Source organism: Panthera onca, chromosome C1 (genome assembly GCF_046562875.1).
Source record: "Panthera onca isolate mPanOnc1 chromosome C1, mPanOnc1 haplotype 2, whole genome shotgun sequence".
In the NCBI taxonomy this organism is placed as follows: Eukaryota; Metazoa; Chordata; class Mammalia; order Carnivora; family Felidae; genus Panthera; species Panthera onca.
The window spans coordinates 204,402,639-204,428,171 of NC_138346.1; the positions used below are offsets into that span (position 1 = coordinate 204,402,639).

Here is a 25,533-nt window from a genome sequence, read left to right on the forward strand (position 1 = left end):
TCTGTGTACCTGTAATATAACCATAACCATGTTTTATAGTATACAAAGTACTTTCACATATATTATTTCATTTGGTCCTTACAGCCTTGGAGTCTGGATGTATTGTTATCTCTGTTTTACAAATGAGGAAACTTCTACTCAGAGAATTATAATATCTATTAAGGATCACAGAACCAGTAAATTAGAGAGACAGGACTGGGTCTCAGGATTTCATTGCCCTGTGTTCTGCTCAGTATGTGTGCTCTGAGTGTGTGTGCTGTTTGTTTTGTTTGTTTTTAATACTGAAGACACTGACTTGAGACTTGTTGGCAAGCATGACTTTCTGAGCAGATGAGATAAAGAGGCACGTCCAGGGCTATAAGAAGGAACTTGGACAAGGGTTGGTGGTGGGGAGATGCAGAGAACCTGGCAGAGAGCCTGCTGATGTCTTCTGCCCAGGGGCATCCTCCCTGCCCTTTCACATGCTGCCCAGCAACACCTCTGGCCTCACCCACCTCTCCTGGTACTTCTTTAAAATTATTTCTGCTAGAACTGGGCAAGTAAATTTCTCAGGGTTCCTTTCCCAAGGTCTTCCTAGTACACTTAGAAGGAAAGAGAAACTAAATAAAAACACATAGGGGATACAATGCTTTATCAGAATGGTGAGAAGAAGAAAATTGGATTAACATTTATAGAACACATTATGCCAGGCCTTATCTGCTTATACTGAATCTGTATTTCCATATAGTCCTTTACATCAGTCCCATGAAGTTTAGATATTATAGTCTCTGTGTACACTTGAAGAAATTGAGATCGTGAAGTTTAATCACCCGGACTGCTGTGTGACTGAAGTATGGAGGAAACCAAGATTCCCTGGCTTCTGAGACCATGTGTACTCCTCCCATTGTGGTATGTTGCCTGGGCAGCAGGCAGGGTGGAGAAGGAGTGTGGAACAGAGACAATGGGAAGTTCTCTAGAGGCTGTAAAATGGAAAGAAACTTCTTGCTGGGGGTAGAAATAATGATGACTCCCCCAAAATGAGCCTTGGAATTAAAATGGCAGAGAAAACCTTCTAAACCCAGGCCCTCTGGTATAAAAAGCCACGTGTTCTGTTCCTGACACACCAAGGGAAAGTGTACATTTTTATCTTCCGTTGTAGTGAAGATGAGATCTGTGTTTGAAAAAAGACTTCCAGATTGATACTCTGGACATTTAGGAATCGGTCCAAGGGGAACGGAATTCTTAGCTGAATAAAAAGGTTTGAAGCCCTTGGGTGACTTGCGGCTGCCAGGACCTGCCGCTTGTACATGTGGCAGTGCTAGGATGGTGCCCCCTTTAAACAGAAACAGACCAAACAGCTCATCCTCAACCCTGCATCCTCTCGAATCTAAACAAGATGTCTGTATTTACTGCCTCCCTCCTCTTAGCCTGTCCTAGGCTGGCTTCTGCCCTGTCATTTCACTGTACACTTCAGTAAAGTCACTGATGTCCTTCATGAAGCTGAATTCAACAGACTTTTCAAATTCATTTTCTCGGTGAAGTTGATGCTGTTGACCACTCCTTCTAGAAATACTCTCTTGTCTTGGCTCAAGTGATATAACACGGTCTTGTTCTTCTACTTCTCTGCTGTTTCTGCAGGTTCATCCTCCGTTCTGCAGCTATTAAATGTACTACTCTTGCAGGCCCTCCTCCCTGGTCATACTAGACACTCTCCCTGGGTGATCTCATCCACCCCATTGGCTTTAGTAACCACACCTCTATGCACATGACTCATAAATTTATGTATCCAGCCTGGATTGCTCCCCTGTGCTACAGACCCATCTATTTATTGTCAGCCAGGCACCATTCTAGGGTACAGAATTCCCTGGGGATATAGTGATGAGGTAGACAGAAGATGGGGGTAGAGGTGGGGAGGAGGAGATAAACAGTAAGTAAGTAAACAAAATACCAGATGGGGTTAAGTGTTAAGGTGCACATAAACTAGGGTGATATGTTAGAGGTTGAGAGCTACTTAATATTATCTGGCCAAGTCTTTACAGAGGTGATAAAACTTAAGCTGACCCTTCAATGACTGAAAGGAGCCAGCTGTACAAAGGGAAGAGGGAACAGCTAGTGCAAAAGCCCTAAGGCCAGAATGAACGCAGTGTGTGCAAGAAACAGGAAGTGAGGAAGGGGACCTGGTAGGAGATGAGGTCAGAGAGGTAGGTAAGGGGCCAGATCATGCAGGGCCTAGTAGACTCTGGTGAGGACTTTAGAGTATTCTAAGTGGAAGGGAAAGCTGTTAGAGGTATTTTGTTGTGTTGTTTTTAAGCAGAATAGAGTCTTGATCTGATTAAGTTTTTAGAAATTTGCTGCTGTTTGGAGAGTGGTACTCATAGGGGACAGTTGATAGCAGGGAGGCTTAAGGAGGCTATTATAGTAGGTAGGGTGAGAGAGAGTCCAGTAGCTTGGACTAGGGTGCTTAATGGGGATGTAGAGAGCAGAGGGACAGGTTCAAGAAAATTTGGAAGTTGGAGTTGATAGGACCTGCTGATGGATTTCATGTTCGGTGTGGGGGAAAGACACATTCAGCATGGTTAGGTGTTTGGCCTGGTCAGTTGGGTGAATGGTGATAGTGTAAATAGGGGAAGATGTGAGGAGGAATGAGTTTGGGAGAAAGACGGGTGGGAGGTCAATACAATCAACAATATGGGAATATATGGATATGTGATATCAATTAGACATCCAGGTAGAGATGTCTGGTAGGCCGTCGGAAATGCTTCTGGAATTGTCAGTGCTGGAGATGAAAATTTGGAAGTCATTGATATTGAGTCATGGGACTAGATGAGATTGCCCAAAGAAGGGAGGGTGCAGATAAAGAAAAGAGGTCCTGGGACTATCTCTGGTCATGTAGAGGAGAAGGTGGAGCAGACTGAAGATGACCTGTGGAGTAGGATGATGAGGAAAGTATGATGTCCTGGAACCAAGTGAGAAAGTGTTTTGATGGAGAAGGAGTGGTTATTTGCGTTAAATGCCGTTTGGAGGATAGGGAAGTGACCACAGAATTTGGCAGTATTGAGGCCTTTGACCCTAATGAACAGTTTTTGTGGAGCGTTGAGGATAGAAGGCTGATTGGAGTGACTGAGCATTAGAGGTATGGAAATAAAATGTGTAGAGTACTCGGAGAGGTTTTGCTGTGAAGAGAAGAGAAGCAGAGACATTGGGGCTAGACTAACTGGAAGGAGGTGTGAGATCAAGGGAGAGTTTATTTCTGGTTTTTGTTTTGTTTGTTTAAAATTTTTTTAAAATGTTTATTCAGTTTTGAGAGACAGAGCATGAGTGGGGAAGGGGCAAAGAGAGGGAGACACAGAATCTGAAACAGGCTTCAGGCTCTGAGCCATCAGCACAGAGCCCAACGCAGGGGTCGAATTCACGAACTGCGAGATCCTGACCTGAGTCGAAGTTGGACGCTTAACTGACTGAGCCACCCAGGCGCCCCTCGTTTTGTTTTTTAAGATAGGAAATTCTAGAATCTTGCTTTCCAAATGTGGCCTCTGGATCAACCTGGGAAGCTGTTAGAAATACAGTCTTAGGCCCCACCCTAGACCTACTGAGTCAGTGTCTGTGTTTCAGTGAGATCCTCAGCTGATTTGTGTGCACATTCAAGTTTGAAAAGCACTGTTTCAGAGTGTGGCTTCTCAAGCTGTCAGTGATGCAGGACAAATTAATTTTTTCTAGTCTGTCCAGGACCTACATGTGGTATTCTTATGCAGATTTTTGTCTGTAACTCACTCCACGTGTGACTCACTGTGTGAATTCATCAGCACCCTCACTGGTCTAGACCCTGTTTGAGAAATCCTCCTCAGATCCTATGCTTGCACGTTGTAGCAGTGTCTACAACATTGCTTGCTTCACAAATGTCTAGGTGCCTATTCTATTCCTGTACTTACCCTCGTAAGATTTTGTGAGCCAGTGCTGGCCTGTGGATCTCATGCTGTTTGGCTAGGGTCATTTGAGAGTCTGTATACAGGAGAAAAATGACGTAAGAGAGTGGAGATCACTGCATATGAAGATAAGAGGGAATCAGATCCATAGTAGACATGAAAAGTTGTACTTTATGTATCAGCAGACCCTCTTCATTGTAACAATAGGGAACACAGAATGCTGACATATGGTTAGATTTGGAATTAGGGAGATGATGGTCTGAGTGTTGCTTCTTGGGGACAGTCATTTAGCTGATGGGGGTTGGAGGTTTATTGAGGAAAAAAAAAGAGGTGCAAGAGTTGTTTTGGAGAGTTGGAAAGTGAACCTAGCAAGGGAAGATATAGTAGGGTTGTTGGCAGCATTGAGGGACATATTTGAGATTTTGTGGTGATAAATTTAAAATGTGGGGTGCCTTGCTGGCTCAGTTGGTAGAACATGCAACTATTGATCTTGGGGTTGTGGATTTAAGCCCCACGTTGGGTGTGGAGCCTGTTTAAAAATTTTTTTAAATTTTTTTATTTTATTATTAAAAAAAAATTTTTTTTAATCTTTATTTTTGAGAGAAAGAGTGTGAGCAGGGGAGGAACAGAAAGAGAGGGCAACACAGAATCCAAAGCAGGCTCCTGAACTGTCAGCACAGAGCCCGACGTGGGGCTTGAACCCATAACCGTGAGATCATGACCTGAGCCGAAGTCGGACACTCAACCTACTGAGTCACCCAGGCGCCCCTAAAAATTGTTTTTAAATCATACCAGTCAGTAGTTGCATTTTCTCTACAGACACAGTTTATAACTTAGTGCTTTGGTGTAGGCCTGGAGAGGTTGTTAGTTTGGTTTAGTGAAGATTGAAGTTTTACTAGTTGAATATTAGGGGAGGGGGACAAATGAATTAAAGATATTTGCAAGGAACTGATTATAAGGGAAGTGACCACATGAAAGGAGGCATGTGATTCCATTAAATTACTTAACTTCTCCCTCTCTTTTTTGTTTTTAATGTTTGTATATTCTGAGAGAGATCATGAGCAGGGGAGGTACAGAGAGACTCCCACGCAGACTCTGCATTGTCAGCGCAGAGCCTGATGTGGGTCTCAAACCCATGAGGCTGTGAGATCATGACCTGAGCTGAAACCAAGAGTCTGACACTTAACCATTTGAGCCACCCAGGCGCTCTTCTCCTCTTTTAGAAGATGGGGATAATAGTATCTGTTTCACAGAGTTGTTCTTTTTTATTTTTATTTTTTTTCCAACGTTTTTTATTTATTTTTGGGACAGAGAGAGACAGAGCATGAACGGGGGAGGGGCAGAGAGAGAGGGAGACACAGAATCGGAAACAGGCTCCAGGCTCCGAGCCATCAGCCCAGAGCCTGACGCGGGGCTCGAACTCACGGACCGCGAGATCGTGACCTGGCTGAAGTCGGACGCTTAACCGACTGCGCCACCCAGGCGCCCCTCACAGAGTTGTTCTAAGGATTTAGTTAATTCCTATAAAGTGCCTAGAACGGTGCCTGGGGCACAGTAAGTGCCCTGTATGCAGCTGGCAGTGTTAGCTCTGTGGCCACCATCTCCTGAAACAGGGAACTGGCCTTCTTACCCATCTTTTGGCACCATTTGTCCTTGCTTCCATCTGTTGTCCATACTGAAGCCAAAGTGATCTGGAAATGTGCACACCTTATCCCTACTTAAGAGTTAAATGATGGGGCGTCTGGGTGGTCTAGTCAGTTGAGCGGCCGACTTCAGCTCAGGTCATAATCTTATGGTATGGGACCTCCAAGGGCCTGTATGGTGTGGCTTGCTCCATACCTCTCCAGCCTCATTTCCTGTCACACTTCTTCTCCCTTGTTGGTCAGCCAGATCTACTTTAGCTCCTCATATTCAACATGCTCCCTCTTCTGCTTAGAAATGTCCTCACCACTAGGGGCAGCCTTCCTAGACCTCCCTATTATGATTCTTCAATCAGTGTTTTCCTGTTGCGCTATACAATAAATGGCATGAAGACAGTTCTGTTTCTGCTTCCTATTTTCCTCAGAGCTTGATGCACTGTAGCCAGTCAATATTTGCATGAATACGTGAATGAATGAAAGAATGCACAAACTACCTATCAACCGCTTTGTCGGTCTGTGTTATTTGGGATGTGGGTCAGGACTGATTCTTTTGAGAGTAAGATCTGAGAGAATTCCTTCCAGGGTGGTATAATGCAGAGGAGAAAGCACATTTTGGATCCAAGATACCTACATGAGAATCCACTTATCAGCTGTGTGACTTTGACCCTTTATTTCTTCCTCATTTATAAAGTAATCATGATGGTATTTACCCAGTAGGGTTACTATGAAGATTGAATTAGGTAATAAAAGCACTTTCAGTTTCTTTCTCCTTAGACTGGTTGTTGTGACTTTGCTGTTTACATTTGCCATTACCTGGTCTAATCCTTTGGGCCCCTTGGTATCCTAATTATAGACTTCCAGAGGTTAAAGGGAGCCAGCATGTTCTTCTGATTTAGCCAACTTTCTAAAGCAGGTCTAAAACCAGCAATTTTAGACATGTGGTTCTATTGCTAAACCCCACAAACACGGGCTAATTGCAAGGAAGCCTAGTCTCAATTATAGCCTACTTGTTAGAAAAGGAAACAGCGGACAGGTGGCAGTCCTTGAGGGTCTGCTTTTAAATAGATGTCCTAATCGCAAACTAGTCTTATCAATTGTTTATTAATAAATGCTTCCATAGTGTTTGAAAGTTCTTAAATCCTTTCTTTCTAATTCTAATCTTGTTTATACTCTTGGTTCTTTGTTAAGTAAGGTTTCTTTGGTAAGGTGGAAAAAGCCCTGAAGCTCAAAGATGGGATTACTGGATTCTAGTCCTGTCTCTGTTATTAGCTTCCTAAAAGAGTCACAGGTCTTAATCTGTTTGCTCATCTGTTGTAGGGGGGATAAGAGTATCTGCCTTCTTATCCCAAGAGTTACACGGATAAAAAAGTTATATCCTGGGAGAATTAGACCTTATTTTAGCAGCCCTCCATCATAGATGGGTATTGAAATCTGTTATTAACATAATTTAAGAATTAATAACAAGACTCTTAATTTATTCTTTAACAAATTGAATAATTGAGATATTCTAATAAATCAAATGAGTTGGCATGTCTCCACTTTTGCCTTTTGGGATCTATTACGGTTTTTTCAGGGGCAGACGGAAACAGCATGGGTAAGGGTTCATACATGTTGTTATTGGAAAGGGCCTTAAATATCATGTTGTCTGAGTTTTTTGTTCAACTGATGAAGCTAAGGCCCAGGGAGTATAAAAGTCATGTCTGAGGTGTCAGTGGTTGAACTTCCTGTCCAAGGCTCTTCACCCTAAGAGGCACCTCTTCTTTTTACCAGTTTCTCACTTGCTCTGTACCCTTCTCCCTCGTGGGCAGGTGGGATGGGTGGGAGGGGGATGAGAAGAAGGCAAGGCTTTCAGACATCTCTTCTGAAGGTTATGTTTTTCCCTCTGCTTTTACCTGGAATGTCTTGAACTCCAACATGAAATGACCTGAGTGCAGGAAGCTGGTCAGGTATGGCATTCGGGTTAGCTGCTTTTATCAACCGGGTGGCACCAGGTTGGCTCTCACCAAGCTGCTGGCACTCTTCAGCCTCAAACCCACTGATTGGTCACACTTCATCCTTCCATCGGCCCATTTACAGGTTGGCTTTTTGGTGAAGAGATTGCACAGGGCAGAAGAAAAACATTAAATCCCTCCTCATTTTTCTCCTGCCTGAGAATGTTGCTTCAGCAATTCCAGGTGAAAAAATGATGGTCTCCTTGCCTCTCAGTAGATACAATGGGGCACCAGATTTGACTCCTAGGACTTCGGATATTATGGTTATCTCCGGTTTAAATTTTTATCCTGCCCTCTCATTTTCCACCTTCACACTTTGTTCTTTGCTTATATCTGGAAGACCTCAAAAAGTTAATTAGTAGATATGAGGGGTGGCCTGCTCCAACAGAATTGCAGGTTAATGGTATCTCTGTGATCCTTAGTTATTCTGGGTCTCTCTGGTATCAGTTTTTCTGGTAACAGAAAGTAATCACTGTATACTCAGGTGAAGAGCTGAGGATGGTTCTTCTAGAGACTGCAGATGACCCAGAGTTTTTCACTTTGGATAATTTCTGTTTGTCTGTAGATTTCATGAACTCTTTTCTCTGTCATCTCCATTCTGTTCTTAAGCTCATTCAGAGGATTTTTGTTGTTGTTTCAGGTGCTATAATTTCTGTTCTGAAACTTCCACTTTCAGAAAAAAAATGCAGTTTCTCTGCTTAGCTATAATTTCTGTTTTAATATCCTTGTCAAATAATTCCAGTATTTGGGTCATCTTGGAGTTGCCCTCTGCTAATTGTCTTTTCCCTTGCAAATGGCTGTAGTTTTTCTAGTTCTTTATGTAATTTGGGGTTGTCTCCTGAACATGAATGCATGTAAATGTTATGCTGTGGAGACACTGATTTCTGTTGACGTTTTTATTTTAGCAGGCAATTAACTCAGACTCAAAACTGCCAGGTTTGTCTCCCCTGCAGGGGTGGCTGTTCAGATCTCAGTCGTTCTTTTGCCCTTGACTGAGGTGCTTGGGTCCCACCCTGTGCATGCACAGTGCAGGGGTCAGCTAGAGATTTGGACAGAGTTCATACTCAACACCTGGGACTTTGCTTCTCTGGCTCTCTTCTTTCTTCCCATTATCTGTGGCTGCTCTGGGCACTGTCTTATGGTTCCTCCAGAGAGAAAGTCTAGGGTTTGTTTTTTGACTGGCAGTGTAGCTGGATAGCTCTCTGGGGAAAGCTCCAAAAATGGAGAATTCATCCCATCCCCACCCCTTCTACCAGTTTTTGACTTCCCTCCAAAATCTGCCAGCCTTTGTTCACTTCAGACAGATAGTTTTTTTTGGCATTTTATCCAGAGTTTATGTTATCTGTTGGGGGATCATGCTGGAACCACAATTTCCTACTTGCATTTCTATCCATTATGAAAGTATTTTGGGAACAAAAGTGATACATATTTAAGAGAGCTTCATTCTTCAGCCATCAAATAAGGATGGGCTCATTTTCAGTATGGCTCATGGTGAATTCAACCATGCTCACTTTAACATGCTTTGCAACCTGGGATCAGTCTCTTCTCCATGAGACTCACTTTCTCCTCTGGTAGATGAGGCAGTTAGACTCTGCATGATCTGTTAGGGTCCTTTCATCTCTGCTTCTAGACAGAGACAGACACACCCACCCATACCCATACTACCACCACTGTCTTCACTAGAAGTTAACAAGAAGGAGCAGAAGAGGTGCCAGAAGGAAGGGGTGTGGGTGGATCTCCCAGGGTGGAAAGCTCTCTGAAGGGGCAGCACTAAAGAGCCTGAGGGTATTTACAGTCATCCTCTTGTTCTGGGGACACAGGGTCAGTATGCCAAGGATGCAAGAAGTAAAGGAAAGAAAGAAGTCATTTGCTGCTTACTTCCATCCCTTAGAAATAAGGACAGAATGTAGACAGTTGAAAACAAATCAGGATCATCAGGAGTTCCTGTTCATCTGATTTTGGGCAGAGCATACTATCCTGTTTTGAAGAGAATAGCCCCCTGGGCCTTAGTAATATGCCAGGAAATGTGGCAAGAGATGGGGGAGGCAGTAGCTTTCGCAGGGCTGCTGCTGTCATTGTTACGGCTGAGTAGAGACAGACCAGATGTATGTGGGCATTTTTTGGAGTTCAGAATTCTTATGTAGGAGAGGTTCTAGGCTGTGGAGAGGAAAGTGTGTCTAAGGTGGGTGGAGAGGGGAAAAGAGACAGCTGTTGGGTAAGGGGCAGGGCTGAAGGTCTGTGCACCAGTTCTGAAGCTGTTTCAATAATTAAAATAGCTGTTTAAGTACATTAAATACTTTTTAAAAAGTGTGTGTGAGGGGAGGGTATTTGGGGAGAGCTAAAACTTCTCCCACATCCACTCAAGCCATTCCTTGGGTGCTGACCCTGGTATAGATCTTTTTTCCTACTTTTTTTTTTTTTCTAGTTTCGTTGCTTGTCCCTAATTCTTTTCTGGTCTACTGGCTTGAGTGTTCAAGGCCCTCATCTTTCTTTTAAAGCCATTAAAAAAAACCTATCATTTGATTATCTCTCCATTTTAATTCTAAACCGTCTTGCATTGCTCTGTAGGAGCATAGAGGTGGGGTGGACTCTACTATATATATGTAATGGGTTTGGTAGTGGAGGTGTGGAAATGAGATTAAAGGGACCAACAGTTTGGAAGAAGGTCACATGGTGGCCTGTGTGATGTGTAAGGGAGGTATGGGCAGTTGTGAGAAATAAGGGGGATAGTTTGCATATAAGACCAGGTATAGATGCTTTACTTCCAGGTTAGAAGGTATCTTTCCATTCTTTGGCAGGACTTGGATGGACAGAAGTTTGCCCCAGATCTTCCACCTCCAGTAATTCTTTTGAAATTTTAGGGGTAATGTTTGGTGGGTTAGTAGACTTTTTTGGGTCTCCTGTAGAATGCTCATTACAAAACCAGAGGGTAAGTTTGCAGACAGAGATGCAATGCTTGGTTCTAATTGGTATTAGGTGGTTCGGGGCCCTTTGGAGAACCACATCTAGAAGGCAACCCAGTGACAGTCAGCCTGGTGAAGGGGCTTTTGTGTTAGACAGGTGTGGGTTTAAGGCCTGATTACCATTTATTTGCAAGCTGTAAGACCTTGGACCAGTCACTTGACTTCTTGAAATTTAGATTCTTTATTAGGGGGCAATATTGTATTATTGTCTCAAAAAAATTTTTTTAATGTTTATTTTTTGAGAGAGAGAGAGAGAGAGAGAGAGCGAGCACGAGAGGGGGAGGGGCAGAGAGAGAGGGAGATGCAGAGTCCGAAGCAGGCTCCAGGCTCTGAGCTGTCAGCACAGAGCCCCAGTGTGGGACTCGAACCCATGAATCGCGAGATCACGACCTGAGCCAGTCAGACACTTGACTGGTTGAGCCGCCAAGGTGCCCCTGTATAATACTGTCTTGTGTACAACATAAAACATATTGCCTCGGGTGTGGTAGGTACTCCACAGATGTTTGGGGTTTTTTTCTTACCCATTTTCTAGAACATTTTATTTTTAGTAGATTCCTGGCTTTTACCCTAAACAGTTGGGTGACTCACCCTTTCCAAGTTTGTTTCTTTCCATAAATCAAGGGCATCTAACTGGTTGATTTCAAAGATCCTTCTCAAGCTGTAAGATGTCATAAGTTTTTAGACTATTGGGAAATGTATAGGTGTGTTAATTTAAGAAAGACTGTGTAGTCTCCCTTGAGACCATATCATCTGATAGGAAAAGGAAAGTCTTCTCTCCCCTCAGTTCGGTCTTGGTGCAATTCACATTTTACCTATCTCTTACTTTCTGTTTATATTCTGTCCAGGTCAAGAGGCAACTGCCATTGAAAGATAGTGAGTGCCTGTTTCTAAGACAGCGAAGTATCAGGAGAGCCCCCAGAAGCATTAACGGAAAGCTTAAATTACCTAAATGGTAAGTATGTTGTACAGCAAAACCTGGCCACACTGATAGAATTGGATGGTGTCTGAAGTCTCTACAATTTGTGCAGCGTTGCAGGAAAGGGAGAAAAGTTAATATTTGTTGATGACCTATTATGAACCAAACACAGTGCTAAGTACTTAATGTGTTTTCTGATGTAATCAGCCAGCCAGCCAGCCTAACCTTGCATTTGGTCAACAACTTTCAGAAATAGGCCTCACTACCACTTATTGAATACTTACTGTATGCCAGGCACCTACCACTTATTGAATATGTATGCCAGGCATGGTCCTTTTTGACATATGTTATCTCCCTTAGCATTTACACCAGCCTTATGAGGTAAGTGCTGTTATTTTTGCCATGAGGAAATGAACCTGGAGAAGTTAAAGAACTTCCAAGTTCACACAGGGAGTAAATGGGAGGACTGGATTTCAACCCTGGGTTATTTTCGTTGTACTGTAATGTTTCTTTTGAGAAAGTTACTTTTTTTTTTTGGTTGAGACAGTGACTTAATCTTTAAAAAGCAAAGCAAAATAAACAAATGAAAGATCCTTTTGATTGACAACTAGCTCCTTTTCCTAGCCTTTCTGGATTCTGTGTGCCAGTTATTTTATTGGTTGTTGTTGACCAAGGTGGAGAGCACTAATGAAATAGAAGCAGCTCGCACAGTGCATGGCCAGAGGCCCTTACCTAGTGGTTTTGGTCACCAGTGGTAGCTGGTTAATAGCTAGAGAAAAGTTCTCTGGACAGGCAAAGCAATGGGGCAGCTGCAAAATGAGTCTGGGAACTGGGTTCTAGGGATGGTTGTGGTGGGACATAGGAAAGGGATCTCAGCAAGGCCTCTCACTGTCAGGGTGGCCCCTCCTGGGAAAGGGGCACATTAGATATAGCTCAGGCTCTTAAAGGGGTGGGAAACTTTGAGGCAAACTCTGTTAACTGGTTCAGGATTCTTGTTCTATTCCTTTCCCTGGGGCATTTTTCCTACCTCAGGGAACTGGGTTATGACACTCATTTCTGGTTGGGTAGTGTGAACAATCATTTGTTCATTGATCTTTCTGATGGTGTTATAGTCTCTTTATCGAAGCACCAATTTTTTTGTATGTCTCAAGTTTTTATTTAAATTCTAGTTAGTTAACATATAGTGTAATATTAGTTTTAGGAGTAGAATTTAGTAATTGATCACTTACATATAACACCCAGTTCTTATTACAACAGTGCCCTCCTTAGTACCTGTCACTCATTTAACCCATCTCCCTGCCCACCTCCCCTCCAGCTAGCCTAAGTTTGTTCTCTGTAGTTAAGCAGCAATGTTTTCTAATAGACTTCATGAATTTGACAGAGTGGGTAATCATTTTTTTCAACAAAACTCATTACACGTACCTATTGTACATAGAGTATTTTATTATATATACTGGGGCTTGTGTTCTGATGGTAAAAATTGACCACTTAACTACATGCTTAGTACAATTCTTAGAGCTAGCCAGCTCTAAACAAAATGCTAATATAGCACTAAACAGAAAAAGTCCTTGTTCTCAAGGATTATATCCTGAAGGGTAGAAACATTAAAAAAAAAAAAAAAAAAAAGAGAGAGAGAGAAACTAGATACAAATAAACTAGTAAGTAGATAAATAATGTCCACTAGGCGGTATGTGCCCAGAAGAATAAAAGCAGGGTAAGGTAGTCAAGTGATAGGGAGCCTGGGGTCATTGCTCCTTTATGTAAGATCAGGGAAGGCCTCTGATGAGGTGACAATTTAAGCCATTCTGAAAGAGGTGAGGAATCCAGCCAGGGATATCTGGGAGAAAAACATCCCAGGCAGAGGGAACAACAAGTGTAAAAGCCCCGATGTATGATGTGACTTGTCATGTCCTTCACAAGGAGGCCAGTGGGGCTGCAGTGGAGTGGTAGGGAAAGAGTAATAGGAGTCAGGGGAGAGAAGCAGCGGTACCCAGAGTAGGTAGGTGCTCAGAGCTAGTGTAAGACCTTTGGAGTGCATTTTATTCTAAATGAGATGGGGGAGCCACTGGAGAGTCAGAGTAGAGGAGTGACAAGAATTGACTTAGTTTTTTTTTAATTTTTTTTTTTTTAATTTTTAATTTTTGAGAGAGATAGAGAGTGCATGAGCAGGAGAGGGGCAGAGAGAGAAGGGGACAGAGAATCCCAAGCAAGCTCCACGCTGACAGCAGAGAGCCCAATGCAGGGCTTGAACTCACAAACCGTGAGATTATCACCTGAGCCAAAGTCAAATGCTCAACTGATGGAGCCACCCAGGTGCCCCAAATTGACTTATTTTTTGAGAGGCTTAGACTGGTTGCTGTGGGAGAATAGACTGGGGGGTGGGGGAAGGTGGGGAAAGGTAGGCAGTGTAAAGCGTAGAGACCACTTTTGCAGTGATCAGTATAGTCTAGGGGAGGGATGATGGCTTGGACTAGGGTCGTAGGGTGCATAGCCAGGAAGTAATGGATTTTGGACATATTTTGAAGGTATGGTCAACTAATTCTCCCTGTAGAGATGTTTTTGTTTTTGTTTAGTTTATTTTTCAGAGAGTGTGCAAGTGTGGGAAGGGGCAGAGAAATGGGGAGAGAGGATCTGAAGTGGTCTCTGTGCTGATAGCTGAGTCTGATGCAGGGCTTGAACTCACATGTTGTGAGATCATGACCTGAGCCAAAATCAAGAGTCGGATGCTTAACCGACTAAGCCACTCAGGTGCCCCTAGAGTTGTTTGATTTATCTGGACTTAACGTCTAGGTCACGTGGGTTTGAGGGTATCATTGGAAACTTGACAGTGATCCCTGGTTAAATTCTAAAACTGACTGAGCAAAGGATGAGAACACAGTGTGTCCTAGAAGCCACTTGTGTTCACTAAGTAAGTTATGTTAACTGATAACAATTCTTTGTTTTCTTTAAGCTCTGCCTTGATTTTATTTAAACTATAAAAGCAGGACAAGTTTATTATAGAAATATAGAAAGTAAAGATTAATGGGAAAAAACTCAAACTACCCCTATATAATTACTACATAACATTTTGATGTATATCAGGACAGTCCAGTTTTGAGAAGATTCTAGGCTGGGTGGTCAGGAATATGCTAAAAAAATAACACATCCTAATTGCTAAAATTAGGTATTTAACATTTTCTCATGCGATCCCAAGACAAAATTTTGGGCTGGCTTGCATGCACGTATTGTAGAAGTATCAATAATGGATCAACGTTTATCAAGAGGGGCTGTTTTTTGTGGCATTCTGGATAGCTGTTCTTGGTTATATTTTGTTTAACTGCTTGAACATAAGTTTGGATGAAGATACAGAAAAGATGTGCCTATCATATTTACAGTGAATGTTTCTAAGCTGGAATGTGTAGAAATATTTAGACAATTGAAACTACTGATTGAAACTAACTTTCAAGTTAAAGTGTGAAAAATAGTAAATAATTTGAGCTAAAACTTACATAACACTTAAGATGAACTGGGTACTAATCTAAGCACTTCACGTATTAACTCATTTACACTGACAGTAACCCTTTAAGGTTGGTATTGAAGCATAGAGAAGTCAGGTAACTTATCCAAGGACACATAGCTAGTAAGTGGCAAAATCAAGGTTTGAACTTGTTTGGCTCCAGTGTCTGTAATCTTTAATCTTTGTACCATACTGCCTACAAAAGATCTAAGAAATAAGTTCTATACTTAAGTTATTAAAATTAGATTTAATAGCAGTTTATTTAAAAAAAAATCACGGAAACTACACACTGGTAGTGTGACTGCCAGATTAGCTCATGCAGTCTTAAGCTTCATTATTAAAACTGGATTAACCAGGTCATCTTTCAAATCCTCCCCCACCCCTTTACCCCACTGCTACTGTCTTAGTTCAGGCCCCTATTCTATCTCTTGCCTTGACTATTGTAATATAGCTCCCTAGTTTGTCATGTCAGAATGTTCTTTCACAAATGCAGTTCTGATTGTGTTGCTCTCTTGCTTAAATCCGTTTGTTCAAAGCAGCTTGCAAATTTGCTTCCCATGTCCACTTGTAGGCATGTAGTATGTTTTGGAGGGTCTGTACAGGGTGTTCTTTTTATTTATTTATTTATTTTATTTATTTATTTAATTTGTTTTTAGAGAGAGAGGATGAGCAGGGGAGGGGGGCAGAGGGAGATAGAGAGAGGGAGAGAGAGAGAATCTTAAGCAGGCTCCACACTGTCAGCATGGAGCCGGAAGCAGGGCTCAATCCCACCACCCTGGGATCATGACCTGAGCTGGAATCAAGAGTCGGATGCTCAACCAACTGAGCCACCCAGGCGTCCGTTTTATTTCCTTTTTGAATGAGTTGGCTACATATAAGAGATTCATATAAAAGTAGAACATGATCTCCCATTAGCTATTGTGTGACCAGGCCCCTGTCATCATTAACATTATTGGCCTGATCTCTTTGGCATTTGCACTTGCAACCTCTGGCATAAAGGCTAAGTACTTTCTTTTAAAAAAAATTTTTTTTTTAATGTTTACTCATTTTTGAGAGAAAGACAAAGCATGAGTGGGGGAGGAGTAGAGCGAGAGGGAGACACAGAATCTGAAGCAGGCTCCAGGCTCTGAACTGTCAGCACAGAGCCCAACGCGGGGCTCGAACCCACGAACCGCGAGATCATGACCTGAGCCAAAGTCAGATGGTTAACCGACTGAGCCACCCAGGCGCTCCCCTCCCCCCCGCCGGCTGCCTTTTTAAAAAAAAAAAAAATTTTTTTAATGTTTATTCATTTTTGAGAGAGAAGGCTAAGTGCTTTCTTGAATGGGGTACCCAGATCTGAAAATTCCTTAGATGTAGTTTGGTCAGTACAGGATACAGTCAGACTTAACCTTCATTTAATCTACCACACATTTATAAGGTTCCTGCCTTGCTCCATCACAGTATTCAGTGCCCACGTCAGGAAAATAAAGATGACACAGTCCCTGCTCTCCGAACTTAGAGCCCAGTAGAGGAATACAGCTATATGACCAAGTAAGTATCATGGGTACAGTGATGGAAGTATTTACAAAGCTTACGGGGGTGCATATTGTTGTGGGAGGGGCTGTCTGAAAAAGCTTGAGAGAACAGGTCCTGCTGTGAAAGATGTTCACCATGGGAATGGGGTGGAGGAGGCTGGAAGGAAGAGGATAGGGGTGAAAGCGCAATCCTAAACTTGTTCCTGAAACACCACCACCTCAGCCTGTGCACTTGCTGTGAGATTTCAAGGGTGTCTATGTTGCGCCCTGTCTGCACTCTGGCCTTACCTGCTCTGTTCCTCCCCTTTTGCCTCTTCACTCAGTCCTGCTGCATTAAAGTTCCCCAAATGCAGTGATGTTTTGTTCCCTCTGTCTCCCTCCCCTCCTTTCCCCTCTTCCCTTCCTCCCTCCTTCTTTCTTTGCTTTCTGTAAATAATTATTTTATACCCTTTCTGTACCAGAAACTGTTCAAAGTGCTGAAGAGACAGCAGTAAAAAACAGCTACAGATAAGAAAAACCATGTTTCTGACCTCATGGGTCTTAAATTCTAGTAAAAAGAGACAGTAATCAAGTGGTTAAGTGTGCTTTAAAAAAAAAAAAGAAAAAGTCTTGGAGCTGTCCAGAGGTGGAGTGAGTTGCCTTGGGAAGAAATGAGTGTCCTTCCCGTCTTTAGAAGTATTTGAACAGGAGCTAAGTGGCTACTTGTGAGGTACCTTCTGCATTGACTAGGAGGTGGGAACAGACGGTCTTTGACTCCTTTCCCACCTAGATAATCTCTCTCTGTGCTCCTTGGGCTACTAACTTTGGAAGTTTGCGTATCTAAGACGTGTGAATTTGTGATGCTGGGAAAAATAATTTAGGCCCAGCAATGAAATAGAAGCGCTCAAGAGGAAGTGGTGTGACATGGATAGCCTAAGGGCTTAAGACAGGTGACTAGAAATGGTTGGGAGAGGGCTGCTTAAAAATAGTCTTCCCATTTTCCATTTGATCAGGGGTTGGCAAATGGTGGTCCACGGGCCCACTGCCTGTTTTTGTAAATAAAGTTGGATGGAACACAGTTCATACATTGTGTACGGTTGTTTCATGCTACAAGGACAGACCTCCAACCTGGGTCTTCTGAAGCCTGAACTATTTACTATTAAACTAAGTTGTATACTTCTATGTATACTATCAAACTTTTCAAGATTGAAGTATAATTAACATGCAATGTGATATTAGTTTCAGGTGTACCACATATTGATTCAGCAATTCTACTCCGTGCTTATGATGATGGATACTGTCAAACTCTAAAGACAAAGTTTGTCGACCCCCTATCTTCAATGACTGTTGGGAACAGGAAGTGTGAATCATGACAGCTATGTTAGGGGGAAAGGGCAGGGCAAGTTTGATTATGTTCTGTTTCAGACTTTCCTGGTCCGGTGGGACAGGAAGAAGAGCCAGCCTCCAAAATGCTAGATAGGGCCATTTGGAACTGGGTTCAAGAACTTTGGCAGAAAGGAGCCCTGAATGAGAGAGAATTGATGCCGTATCTTTCTCATGTGAATGGGAACTCAGCTAGACACTGGTGTGGAGGGCAAGTTGGCATTAAAGGATGGGACCACCCTTGCCTCTTTTCCCTTTCCTATGATTCCTGAGGTTTAATATCAACAATTTTTTTCCCCAGAATCCACCCTTGGGCACAATTAGTCACTTCTTCTGAGCTTCCAGTGCAACATACATCAAGTGGTAAAATGTGCTAAGTGAAAAAAGTATGGTAAGAGGACTGGAAGCAAAAGGATGGGTGTTGTATTGTGTGTGACTGTCAGGGAGGCTTCTTCATTATTGTTTTATAATTAGCTCTCTCTTTCTGATGACTTAAAGGCAAGGGTTAGGTCTTGATAATCTTATAGCACTTGGCAAAATGCTAGGTGCATCTTAGATGTTCTATAGGTGTCTACAAATGAATTTTATCTGGATAAACATACTGTTACTAGGGCATGTGGGAGGTACTGGGAAGAGAGGCATCTGCCCCTCGCCTTTGGATGGTCCTGGAGATAGCAAAGCCATTTCTTTCTCTGGCTATGCGTAGGGCCAAAAGGTTAGAGAAAAGTGGCACTCTAACTCCATTTTTGATCAAATTTCTTGTTTTCTCTGGGCAGAAGGGCTGCTTTTAGTGAGAGGCTATTTCTAGGAGGATGTTGCCTGGTGAAACTTACCTTAGGTATGCATAGGACTTTTCAGAGCCCTTTATAGCCAACTTGTTATTGTTGTTGTTGTTGTTGTTGTGTGGTAGGTGAGGTTGGTATTTGTTCATTTGCTCAGAGGAGGGCGCTGGGGCACAGAGATTATTGATTTGGCCAACAGAGTAACATTCTCAAAATAATATGGACTGTGGAAGTAGACTTGGGTTCAACATCTGGCTTTCCTCCTTGCCAGCTGTGTGACATTAGGAGTTCAAAGGTTCCTATCCCATAACATTTTTGTGGAGACTGAATAGAATAATAGTAATAGCTACTGCTTGTTGTGACTTACGGGCAAGGCATTCTGCTAAGTCCTTTACATCCCTGGGGATTACCATACTTGTATGGAAGAGAAAGCCTTAGGTGATTTAAGAAAAAGTAAAGGGTAGATCTGAGGTTCCGAGAGAAAGCATGTGAATTAAGTACTTAATATATTGTCTACAGTACAGTAGTGCTCCATTGGTGGTTGTCCTCTGTACCTTTTTGTTATTGGTCTGTGAATAATCAGAACTCCTCACTTTGTAAAAATGCTTAAGAGTTTCCAGGCAGGTGTTTCTACACAATGGGAAGAATTCTGGATAGTCAGGAGACTAAAGTCCTTACCTTTTCTGAGTTGCTAGAGAAACCACAGTATTTACTTCTGAATCTCAGTTTCTTCATTTTTAAAGTAAGGGGATTGGGCCAAATAGGTGGTCTTATTTTGTAAGTTTTTTTTTAAGTTTATTTATTCTGAGAGAGAGAGAGAGAGAGAGAGAGAGAGAGAGAACGAGCACAAGCAGGGAGGGAAGGGGCAGAGAGAGAGGGAGAGAGAGAGAATCCCAAGCAGGCTTCCTGCCATCAGCGTGGAGCCTGATGTGGGGCTTGCACCCACAACTGCGAGATCATGACCTGAGCGGAAACCAGGAGTTGGACGCTTAACTGACTGAGCCACCCAGGCCTCCTAAGGTGGTTTTATTTTAAACGAAAGTGGTGGGGTTCTTTCTTTACTGTCATATTGGGGAAACCCAGTATATTAAAAAGCTAGAAATCGGTTGCGTTGGTTGATGAAAATGAGAGAAGGAGCCTGAAGCTCAGTCTGCTCAAACCTTCTCCCTGTTCTCTCCCCTGCTCCGAATGACCCCTGAGGGGATTTGCTGAGCCCAGATTGAAAACCAGTGGACTGGATGATCTTTTAGCTACACTTTGGCTCTGAAATCCAACTCTAAGGAGTGGAAAAAGATATGGTATAGACCTGAAAGCCCAGAAGGGCAAGTTCAAATGGAAAAGCACCAGGACTGAGACTCTACAGGTGACACTGGGCTTGGGATGAGGTCATTTAGGGCATCACCACAGGACCAGGTATCTGTGCTGCCATATCTGCCAATTGTTTTCACCCTTGTAATCCATGAGTAGCTTGTTGACATCATTTTTATTGTTTTGTGTTAATGGTTAGTGCCAAAGAGCCGATAAGCCATTTAATAATGGCTCCAGCCATTCAGCCATTCATTCATCAAATTTTACGCATTAAAAATGTACTAGGCTTCCTGCTGGGTACTGAGAATACAGTGGTGAATAAGAAACAAGTTGGAGAAACAAAATGGGTAAATACAGCTTGAATACAGTGTGATGTGTGCTGTGAATGGACCAGTACAGCACACACTGTAAAAGCAAGAAGGAGAAGCCCTGCTTTGCCCTGCAATTTTGGGGAGGAAGTTGCTGCAGAAGATTCCAGGAGGAGGTATTGTCTAAGGTGGCATTTGGAGAAATGAGAAGGATTACCAGTCAAGCTAGTAAAGGCCTGGAGATGATAGAGTGCAAAGTTTGTGGGCTCCAAGAGTGTGGAGCCCACATGGAGTTTGAAGACAAGGTTGACTAGGTAGGCAGGGCCAGATCCTTTGGGGCTTTGCATGCCTTCTTGGGGACTTTGGTCTTTATCCTGAGAGCAATAAGTACTTGGAAAGGATTTTGAGTAGTGGTTTGTGAAACTCCTTCTCTTCACACCTGTAGTAAGTATGTGCTGTATAGTTACTGGGCTTAGCTTTTCCATTTCTAGTGGTGTACTGATTGGTTCATATCGAGTTTTGAACAGAACATATAAAATTGGCACTAAAAGCCAAATGAATAAGCAGTAGGATTTGTGGATTCTGCTAGTTCAGAATTACAATTTATAGATGAGACTATATTAGAGTTTAACATTTCTCTCTTCTGAAAATGGGATTTGTTTATGAAAACTATAGTATAAACTAGTATAACTAAGAGTTGCTGAGGGGAATGTTTCAGTTTGGGGTAAGCTGGGATTTTTTTTAAACAGCTTTATTGAGATCTAATTTATATATCATAAAGTTCATCTCTTTAAAGCATATAACTTTATGGCTTTCTAGCATATTTACAAGGATAAGCTGATTTAAAGTACTTTGTGGACACATCATATATCATTTGTTTTCCAGTAACTACTGTGCCAGTACAGATCCTTTTAAAATTGGTTTATGGCCCGTATTTAGTTCAGCCCTCTATTTCCTTCACCCTGTGTATAGATTGGTAAGGGTTTTGCTTGTTGGTTAGTTTGTTTTTACCATACCACTAGGCAAAAGGCCAAAAACAAATGGCACTTGAAGTAGGAAAAGTGGATGGGAATAAGGGAAAAGGTTTTTTTTTCTTATATAAATATATAAATTTAGGGTTTTTTTTCCCCTTTCCATTTTTTAAAAATATAATTTATTGTCAAATTGGCTTCAACACCCAGTCCTCATCCCAACAAGTGCCCTCCTCAATGCCCATCACCCACTTTCCCCTCTCTCCACCCCCCATCAACCCTCAGTTTGTTCTTTGTATTTAAGAGTCTCTTATGGTTTGCCTCCCTTCCTCTCTGTATCTTTTCTTCCCCCCTTCCCTTCCCCCATGGTCTTCTGTTAAGTCTCTCAAGATCCATATATGAGTGAAAACATATGATATCTTTCTCTCCCTTCCAGTTTTTTTTTTTTTTTTTAAGTTTATTTATTTATTTTGAGAGCAAGAGAGAGAATGAGCTGGGGAGGGGCAGAGAGGTAGGTGGGCAGAGGATTTGAAGCAGGCTCTGTGCTGACAGCAGCGAGCCCGAAGCGGAGCTTGAGCTCATGATTTGAGTCGAAGTCCGCTTAACTAGCTGGGCCATACAGGTACCCCTCCCCTTCCATTTTTGAGAATGAGAAAGCATATAAACTGGGAAGAGAAGGTTGGGAGACCAAAAGAAGCAAAGATGAGAGGTTAGAGAAGGATGTATCCAGGGAAGCAAAGTGGTGGAGAAATAATCCGGGAGAGGGTAGGATCTCAGAGGCTGAGAGAGGGAGACTGTATTTCCCAAACCTCAGAGGTCTTGGTATTTTTAAGGGCGGTGCATGGGTTCCATCTGGTGGCTGTAGGCTTGCAGTGCAGTCAGTGGAAGGGATCTTGGTGTTGGAGACAAGTGGCTTTTGTCATTTCCACAAATCTTTCCTTTGGCCCTGTGTTTTCTTGTGGGATCATTGATGAATCCATTATTCTCTTTCAAGTGGTAGCTGTTTTTCTGTTATGGCTCAGACCACGTTCCTCCCCTCTTTCCCCCTAGTTTTAAATCTAATCTCATCAGACTATAACACCCAGCACCCTTAGTCCTGCTGTCACCTTCTTACACCCCCAGCTCCCCAAATTGCCTCTGATTTCTCAGTGGCTTTAGCTTCTTGTTTAATGTCACTTTTTCCAGCTGTGGTCCTGTTAAATTTATTTTTTTTAATGTTTTATTTATTTTTGAGACAGGGAGAGACAGAGCATGAACAGGGGAGAGTCAGAGAGAGGGAGACACAGAATCTGAAACAGGCTCCAGGCTCTGAGCTGTCAGCACAGAGCCCGACGTGGGGCTCAAACTCACGAACTGCGAGATCATGACCTGAGCCGAAGTTGGCCGCTTAACCGACTGAGCCACCCAGGCGCCCCTCTGGTCCTGTTAATTTGTGGTGCTTTCAATGTACAATTCTGTGGTCCTTGCCTCTCAGTTATTTTTCTCTTCCAATGATTTATTTTTTAATTTTTTAAATGTTTGTTTATTTTTGAGAGAGACAGAGACAGAATAGAATGTGAGTAGAGAGAGAGGGAGGCACAGAATCTGAAGCAGGCTCTAGGCTCCGAGCTGTTAGCACAGAGACTGACGCGGGGCTTGAACTCATAAACTGTGAGATTGTGACCTGAGCTGAAGTCGGACACTCAACCAACTGAGCCACTAAGGCGCCCCTCCAGTGATCTTTTTAAAACCCCATCCTGCCCCCAGCATTCGCACAATCATGCTCATCTGTGACCAAAAACTTCAGGTTTTTTATTTTATTTTTTATTAAGACTATCTTAGGGGCACCTGGCTGGCTCAGTTGGTGGAGTGTGCAACTCTTGATCTCGGGCTTGCAAGTTTAAGCCTCACATAGGGTGTAGAGATTACTGTAAAAAATTAAATCTTTAATTTAATAAAATCTTTATATTAGAGCATTTTTCGGTTCACAGAAGAAAGGGGAAGGGAAGAGATTCCTTATATACTCCCTGCCTGCCTTTCCCATTATCAACATCCCTCACCAGAGTGGTATATGTTACAACTGATGAACCTCCATTCACACGCCATAATTGCCCCAAATCTGTAGTTTATGTTCTGGTTCACTCTTGGTGGTGTACATTCAGTGGGTTTGGACAAATGTATAATGACATGTATCTACCACTGTGGTATCATATAGAGCAGTTTCACTGCCCTAAAAATTCTGTACTCCACTTATTCATACCTTAGTTTTTGACATCAGTTACTGCAACCCCTTGGTAATTTCAGTTCCTGGAGATCGATCCCCCTCTGATTACCGTCTCTTGTCGTTCAAGCTCACTCCCACTAGGACCCTAACTCCAGCAGTCCTTCTGTCCTTGTTGGTACTTTCCATTCATTTGGTCCTATTACATTTTCACTGTTCTTTGTTCTCATTCCTCTTTACTGAATGAGCTTAAGTTCCCTTATACATGCCTGTAATTCCTGTGGCCTTCTCTTGCTTTGTTGAATTCATCAAGTTCCAACCTGGTTCAATGCAACTCTGTCTTCTCTGTGCGTTCATCTGGTCAGCTGAACAAGACTGGTTGTAAAAATACAATCCTTGCTGATTGGTTTCACTTTAAATCCTAACCATGAATTTTAAGTGGGCCTTTAATGTTGCCTGGTGATTGTTCTGTATTTCCCACTCACCTGGCTGACCAGATCTGAAACCTGTAATACTTTACCCACTGACACTTTAAGAGGATGACCTTACTTTCTATTTCAGTGAAGATGCAAAAACCACCTAAAGAGAACTTTACTAGACTCCTGCCACCACACCTGTCTTCCTCTGCCTTGCTGTCTGTCACCATGCATGAACTGTGTTCTCTAGCACTGCTGCTTGTACTTTATGCTAGAGCCCCATTTTCTCTCCTTTACCCAAGAATGTTCATTGCTCCAGAAGGTTTCTGCCTTTCATAATTTGTCAAAATTTCCCTTTTTTCCTGGATCGTATTCCAGTATACCAGCATGCTTTTTCTTCTGTCTTAAAAAGAAACACTTTGATACCACTTTTTCTGTCAGTGGCCTCCCCACCTATTTGCTCTGTTTTTTTTTTTTTTTTAACCGAATTCAGAAGTCATCTAATATTTGTGCTCTCCAGTTCATCACCTTATTTTCTCAAACTCTTTTTTTCTTTTAAAAAATTAAAAAAAAAATGTTTATTATTGAGAAAGAGACAGAGTGTGAGTGGGGCAGGGGCAGAGAGAGGGAGACACAGGATCTGAAGCAGGCTCCAGGCTCTGAGCTGTCAGCAGAACCCAACACAGTGCTCCAACTCACGGACTGCGGGATCATGACCTGCGCCGAAGTCAGAGGCCAACCAACTGAGCCACCCAGGCGCCCCTCAAACTCTAATAAAACTTTCACTTCCATCACTTTACAGTGCTGCTCTTGTCAGGGTGACTTCCATGTTGTGAAATTTACTGGTCTGTTCTCAGCCATCATTTTATATGAGCCATCAGCTTCACCTGACAGAGCTGAGCACTCCTTTCTCCTTGAAAGGCTTTCTTTGCTGGGCTGCCATGATACTATATTCTCCCCGTTTTCCTTTACCTTGCCGACTTTGTCTTTGTGTCCTTTGCTGTTTACTCTGCATTTCCACCAGTAAAAAATATTGGCCACCTTGGGGCTCAGACCTTTGACCTCTTGATTTCTTTGTATTTACTCACTTCCTTGACAGTCTCATCCAGATCATGGTTTTCTAAGCCATCCATTCTTTGTTGACTCACAGATTTATCTGTTCAGCCCATTCTCTCTCCTGAATTCCAGTCTTGTATATTCAGACAGTCTCTTAACATCTCCATTTGGATAACTAATACACATCTCATAAATAGTGTGTCCCAAACCGAGCTCCTGATCTTCCTTCTCAGATTGCTCATCCAGTTGTCCCTGTTTGAACTGATAACAATTCCATCCTGCTGCAAATTCGGACCGAAACCCTTGGAATCCTCTTTAATCCCTTTATCTCACACCTCACATGCGATTCAAGAGCAAATGCTGTGGTTCTGCTTTCAAGTGGCCAGAGTTGGGCCACTTCTTACCATATGCGTGGCCACTGTCCTGGGCCAGGCCACAATTACCTTTTGATTGGATTACTGCACTGGGCTCCTTTTGGTCTTCTTGCTCTTACTCTTATCCTCTGTGGTCTGTTTTGAACACAGCAGTCATGTCCATCTATATCTTGTTTTATAGGGCACCCATCTTTATTTTTTGTTATTGAGGTATAACATACGGTGCACAAATCTTCAGTTCTATAGCTTGATGGCAGGAATCTATCATCCATAGAACATCCCCAGCAGTCTCCTCCTAGTCACTGTCTCCCCAGAGGTAACCACTCTCGCT

The 25,533-nt window shown here is 42.6% G+C and overlaps 1 protein-coding gene across 7 annotated transcripts in view; it reads left to right on the plus strand.

Moving 5' to 3' along the window:
• LUZP1 (leucine zipper protein 1) overlaps positions 1-25,533 on the plus strand; it is a 97,429-nt gene that overhangs the window by 55,752 nt on the left and 16,144 nt on the right. For 5 of the 7 annotated variants that reach the window (XM_060626665.3, XM_060626661.2, XM_060626659.3 and 2 more), the window contains exons 2-3: positions 11,342-11,448; positions 16,352-16,441. The exons of 1 other annotated variant lie outside the window; for it this stretch is intronic. The gene's annotated coding sequence lies outside the window, so the exon portion shown is untranslated. The remainder of the gene's footprint in view (positions 1-11,341; positions 11,449-16,351; positions 16,442-25,533) is intronic. One more of the 7 variants, XM_060626660.3, reaches the window with a different exon arrangement.